The following is a 6,975-nucleotide window of genomic DNA, read 5'->3' as shown; positions in this document are numbered from 1 at the left end:
AGCGTGTTTTGTTATAATATTGGGTCTCTTGACCTCAGTTCCAGAAAACTAGCTTCAGAGCTATAAAGGTGAAATGGGTGGCTTGTTATTCATAACAAACCCCTTTCTGCCACAACTGTGTTGATGTTCATAAAGGTGGCTTTTGGAAAGCACCTAAGGATTGGGGCTGGTTGCCAGGGGAACCAACCCTGAATAGAGGGGTGGAACTTTCAGTCCCACCATGTGATATCCTAGGAGGGGAGAGGGGCTGGAGTTTGAATCAATCACCAATGGCCAATGAGTTCATCAAACATGCCCAGGTGAAAGCCCCAAAGAAGGGAGTTCAGAGAGTTTCCAAGTTGGGGAACCAGACCACGTCCATGTATCCCCGTGCTGGGCCCCAAGATCCACGAGGACAGAAGTCCTTTGTTCAGGACCTCACCCTATGCACCTCTTCATCTGGCTGTTGATTCGTGTCCTTTTAATATCCTTTGTAATAAATCAGTCATCTAGTGAGTAAAAGGTTTTCCTGGGTTCTGTGAGCCATTCTACCAAATTAATCAAACCCAAGAAAGGGGTCATGGGAACCTCTGATTTATAGCCAGTCAGCCAGAAGTACAGCTAACAACCCGGCATCTGTAGTGGAGGGCTGTCTTGTGGGACTGAGCCCTGTACCTAGGAGATCTGATGCTATCTCCAGGTAGATGGCATCAGGATTGACACCAGCAGGGTATCCAAGAATTGCTTGTTGGTATGGGGAAGCACACACACACACACACACATGCACACACACGTTGGAATTGGGTCTAGGAACCCAAAAGACCAGTCTTTTCTCATTTGACATTCTCTCAGGGACAGGATGAGGGAAGGTTGGGGGGAAAAAAGATGTCTCATTGTTTACTTTGCATTTCTCTGATTCTTCTGAAGTTGAGCAATATTTCTCTCAATGAGTGTGCCTATTCGCTGCCCAAAATCCCAGTGAAACTTTGAAATTACAGCTTCCAAGGACCAGATTAAATTTTTAGCTTAGGTTACTCCACTCTTCATTATCTGCCTGGCGTAGAAGGGTGTTCTTTCTTCCAGATACCAGAGCTGTTTCATTAATCTTCACAACAGTAAGAGACAACACCATCTTACAGATGAGGAAAACTGAGGCTCCAAGAGGCTAAGTATTTTGTCCAAAGTCACTCAGTTAGTAACCTGCAGAGCTAAGGATTAAAGCAACAATGTCTGTCTCCCAAGCCTGCTTCCCAGCGTAGCTAGCTCATTTCACAGATTAGGAAAGTGAAGCCCAGGGAGACAAAATAACATATAAAATTAAATGGTGAGCGAGCAGCCACCAGTTGACCAAATATTTCCCCTCCTTCCAGGCCTGGGTGACCAGCTGCAGAAGAGACAAGAGAGTGGAGGCAGGGACAGCCACCCAGCAGAGGAGTCAAGAGCATGGAAAATGTCTCTTTCAGCCAATTTTCCTGAGGAACCCTGGCTGAGGCTCAGGGCTGGGAATGGAAAGTGTGCAGGGAGGAGGCGGCAGCCGCGTCCATCCCCATCTGGAGAGGCTGTTTGCAACGTCCTGCTGGGAGATGCAAGGAGGGGAATGCAGGGGGAGGGGGAGTAGACCCGGGAGGCCAAAGATCTGGCATCTGCCCAGGGCCTTGTCTCCTGCGAGAGGAGGAGCAGGCGTCCCCGAGCTCCCCACTTCCTCCTTGGGCTCTCTCCCTCTGCCAGCTCCTGCTGTGCCCTGCCCGCTTGTCTGGGCATCAGCCATCCGAGAACTGAGACACTGGCAAACCCGACTCTCTGGGGACTGTGCACAGCTGACTCAGGGAGGTGCAGTGGCCAGGAAGAAGGACTGGTCTTACTCTTGGAGATCTTGACCAGGGCTGGGCTTGACAGCCATTGGCTTCAACCATGCAGCCCCTCTGCCTGGAAAATCTCCCTTTGCTACTCACAGTGCCTGCAATTCCACCATTCTAGATTCGACCGAGGCTGGTGTTCAGCCAGGATGCAAAGTATGGCTGTACCAGTTGTCAAAATATTTAGATACATTCCTACTAGTTGTTAAGAACCCCTGTCCCAAATGTCCCCCAAGTATCCCCCAAGTAATGGCCACTCCAGAGCTTCCTCTGGGACCACGCAGACCTCCCCACTTACAACCACTGAAGGGGTAATAACTGCCATAGCAGGGCTGTCCAGGACTGCGTGGATATATTGGTGAGTGACAGTCATAACTGTTGCTAACACTTTTCATATCATTCCTAGAAACAACCCTTTCGCTTATAACTTTGTCCCTTGTTTAAAGGCAAATTGATAAAAATTTAGAGATGAAAGGGCCTTGTGCAAACTCTTCATTTTCCAGATGAGGAAACTAAGGCCCAGAGAGAAGCAGAGACTTGCCCAAGGTCACACAGCCTGTCAGCATAAGCGAGGACAATAGAACACAGGTCCCAGACTCCTGACAACTCCCTGGGTGTCAAGTCGTCTGGCCCCACAAACACTAAACTTTAGCAGGTGATGGAAGAAGGTGACAGGGAGGAACCTGTCCTAAGACAGAACTGATAACCAATCACTTGACTCTTGTACCTGGTAATTATAGTCTTGGCAACAGTCTCCTTGGTCACTATCGCCACAGAGATAGTTGTCAGGGCAACCACCATCCAGGGCCCCAACTTTCTGACACCAAGAGCCTTAAGATAAACCCAGAAGCAAGTTTGTTCCATAGCACTGACCCAGATCAGAGCTCCGAGTAGGAAAGAAACTTGACCAACATCACACAGCAAGTTGGTGATGAAGCCAGGTTTCCTGAGTCCCCAGCCCAAGGCTCACAGCTGCCCCGCCCTTTCTGTGGCTGACACCCCCACCCCTGCCCCTGTTTTTTTTCCTGCCTTAGTGCTTCCCATATTCCTTCCACCCTCGGTCAGGATCTCCTTCCCACGGCATCTCACCCTTGGCTGCCTGTCAGCCACTCATCTTCCTGGGAACAGGCTGACATGAGCTTAGTGTAGGACCCATCACAGGGGTTTTCATCATTAGCTGGGGCTCCCTGAAGACTGAAAAGCCTTCAACACCCTCTGCCCCCCCCCTCAAAGGAAATGATCTCCTATGTTGGAATTTCAGGCGCTGTTAGCTCAGAATTGAGGAGCTCTTTTGGGGCAGTCAGGCCCTGTGTGATGCCAGACAGAGCTGCCTCATTGTGGAGAGATCTCTGGGCTGGGAGGCCAATGGCCTGGATTCTAGCCCTCCCCGCTCTGAGTCTGACCCCTGTTTTGCTTTATTCAAGTCCCTTCTTTTCTCTGGGACTTGTATCCTTCCAGAGAGATGGGGATGAGCATAGTGTTCTATAATCGCCTCCATTACCACCACCATCCTAAGGCTGCTGGGGACCAGATGAAATTTGGCATCGTAGTATCACCACAAAAGGGGTAGTGTGGTTTAAAGAACTTGCTTACCTTCCTGTTATCTTCTTCTAGAATAATGGAATCTCAGGTTTGGAAGGATGGTCCCCACATAGGGAAGAGCTTGAGCAAAAGCAGGGAGGCCGAAAAGAATCTAGGAACCTATGAGTAGTTTGTGTGTTGAAGTGTAGGGTGTAAGGCTGGGAATGAAGGGAAGAGGCTACAAGGAGAGGCCAGAGGTGATTGAAAAGGATCAGTCACACCAGTCCCAGGTGTGAGGACATTGCCCCATGGACCTCAGGGACTCACTGAATGCTCTGAGACAGTCCCCTGCCTGGGTCTGACCCACATAATTCCAATACTGTGGGATACAACTATGTAGGATGAGGGACAGCCTGGAGGCAAAGAGAGCAAGGTGTATACCAGGGAACCATTCATCCATTCATTCACTGAGTATCTGTTAGACACAACCTGAGCTGTGTGACCTTGTGCAAATTATTTGGCCTCTCTGCACTTCAGATTCCTCTTGTGTGAAGATGCCTGCCCACAGAAGGGCTGGTGTGAGGCTCAAATGAGTCAGTTAATACATACATGTAAATGTTAAGCACAGTGCATAGGAATAAGTACTCCATAAATGTGTGCTATAATTATGATGATTATTGAGTATCTACTATGTGCTTGGAACCCTCTAGACAGTAGATGTACAGTGTGAACACTGGTAAACACTGTACATTATTCTGCCCTCAAGGGGCTCATAGTCTAATGGAGGAGACAAACCGAAAAAGAAAACTTCATAAAAACAGAAAAAATAAAAATAATTACAAATTGTTGCAGTCAGATGTAAATCTTAACCCCCAAACTCAGGTGGGCAAGGAATATTCACTTCTCAAAAACCAAGTTAAGTTCTACTACTCCTCTATCCTTCTGGACTGGAGGGAAATTCAGTCTTCATCCTTACTGGAGGCTACTCCTGCCAGGGGACAAAGAGGGAAGCCAGGGGGCTCTCAGTAGCGCTGGACCATGTGAGGCTTCTAACCACAGTGCCCAAGCCCTCAAGGACACCTGAGTCCAGCAGCCCCGGCTTCTAAGCCAAGGAGGGACCTGGGGGTCTTGCTGGAGGCTGGGATCAATGGACTGGGTCCAGCCTCCCTATACCCTGTCCATTCATGCCCACAGTCTGGCCAAGAAGGGGGAGGATCCCCTGATCCCAAACTCCACTGACCTTCCTTCAGTTCACAGCCTCCAAGAGCTCCTTCCTCTCCCCTGTCCTTGACCTCAGAAGAAATGAGCACTCTCTCTACACCAAAGGTTTGCAAACTCTGAGTCTCCAGGAGACAAACTGGTAACCGAAAAAAAAGTGTGAGACTTGGTGACCGGAGAGCACAGGTCCCACTTAAAGGAGGCAGCACAGCTCAGCTCACCAAACAGCCATAAGGCAGTGTTGCCCAGTGGTTAGGAGCTCACATTCTAGAGCTATGCTGCCTGGGTTCAAATTCTGATGCTGCTGTTTACTGTCTGTGAGTTCTTAGGCCAGTCACTTAACCACTCTGTGCCCATTTCCTTAACCACGATAAGGAATAATACTCATACCTCCTGTACAACAACTTCCTGTGAGAAAGCACATTGAACAGTGCCCGACGTTAGTAGGTACTCAGTAAATATCAGTGCTCATCTCATGAAAATTCAGGGCTGAGACTGCCAGATCTTCTAAATATTCAAGAAAAGCCAAATATCCAAATTTTTATTTTGAAATTGCTGTTTTTTAACTTTGGCAACTGAGTGAAGGCAGTTGTTAAACCTTGGTGAAGGGCATACAGAACACGTCTATGAACAGGATAGGGCCTAGGAAACGCAGCTTGCAATGTCTGCTCTATGATGTTTAAACACATAGAAAATGAAGCCTGAAAGGAAAGAGTCAGAGGCAGTTTCTGCTGTGAACCCCGTGACCAAACCTCTTCTAGCCAAGAGATACAGAAAGGGGAGGGGAAAAAAATTAACATATCAAATTATCCTGGTAGATAGCACATTGCACATTGAAGTGCTATGTGTTATGAGGATTTTTTTTTGTTTTTAAGTAGCTGAGAAAGAATAGGAAATGTTGTGGGGAAGGTAATGTATAAGGTGTCACCCATGATAAGGAGCTAGCTTAACAAACAATCAGGAAGAGAGAAGATGGGGGGGGGACAGCCTATGCAAAGGGCCTGAGGCAGAAAAGAGCTTAATGCAAAAGAGGAGAGTGGTAATGGATGAGATGGATATGTAGGCAGGGGCAGTACATGCAGGGCCTCAAAGGCCATGGTGAGGAGTATGAGATTATTTTAAGGGCCATTGGGAGATATCGAAGGGTTTCAAGCAAAGAGGTATGATATAGAGTTGACTTCAGGAGACAAATTAGGAAACTGTTAAAATAGCCTGGGAGAGACAATGTGGCCTGGATTGGCCAGCAGCCTTGGACGTGGACAGCCCCAAATTTCTGTCTGGCTTGGCCTCAAAATCAGAGGCTGGATTTAAGCCTCAAAGCAAACCCGCTGCTTTTACATCAGCCAGGTAGTGGCCTTCCCATAGCCAGTGTCCCCCAGGCCCATCTTGGACACCCCCATTTCACCTGGGCTGAATCTGTTAACTGGCCTCAGCTGCCCTCTGCTGGCAGAAGAGGGCACTAGAGCAAAGGGAGCAGCTGCTTCCCAAAGCTGCACAATTCTCAATTAAAAGAGGATACTTCGGGCTTCCCTGGTGGCGCAGTGGTTGAGAGTCCGCCTGCAGATGCAGGGAACACGGGTTCGTGCCCCGGTCTGGGAGGATCCCACATGCCGCGGAGCGACTGGGCCCGTGAGCCATGGCCGCTGGGCCTGCGCGTCCGGAGCCTGTGCTCCGCAATGGGAGGGGCCACGGCAGTGAGAGGCCCGCGTACCGCAAAAAAAAAAAAAAAAAAAAAAGGATACCTCGCCAGCACCCATCTTCCCCGTCTCAGTTAATAGAATCTCTATCATCCGGTAGCTCAATTCAGAAACCCAGGACTCAGTTCCTCCTTCTCCCTCACTCCCCATCAGGGAGTCCCTTTAAAATCCTAAATCAGAAATGCCCTAAATATATCTAATCACGTCCACTTTTCTCCATCTCCACCAGACACACCCTAGCCAAAGCCACCACTATCTCTTCTTTGGCCGATTTGTTCACTGTCACTCTTGTCCTGGCCAATCCATTTCCCACTCAGCAGGCAGAGTGCTCATGGTATACTCTGACTCCAAAATCCTTTCTCCTCAGTGTATAGCTCCTCATACCATTCAATGTTGAACCAAATAGGGAAATCCCTGATACACACACGGCCCCATCCACCCTGGGCACTCTGCAGGCGTGGAAAATCATATGAAGATTCAGGAGAACAGAGATGCTCATATCCGAGCCTCACAAACGCACTTGCTCGCCCACCACTGGGAATTTCCCCCTCTCTCCACGTGGTGTCCCAGCCTCACCATCTCACTGGCCCCTCTCCTGCCTCCATCCTCCCCTTCATTTCTGTCTGTCTCATTCTCTCCCTCCCACAAATTCCTTATCATTTCTAATGCAAAGCACATTTGCCATCTCTGTGTATTTGGCACCT

This window comes from Mesoplodon bidens, assembly GCF_964165515.1.
Source record: "Mesoplodon bidens genome assembly, chromosome: 15".
NCBI classification, from domain to species: domain Eukaryota; kingdom Metazoa; phylum Chordata; class Mammalia; order Artiodactyla; family Ziphiidae; genus Mesoplodon; species Mesoplodon bidens.
The sequence above is the reverse complement of the archived record's forward strand: the minus strand, read 5'-3'. Positions refer to the sequence as shown.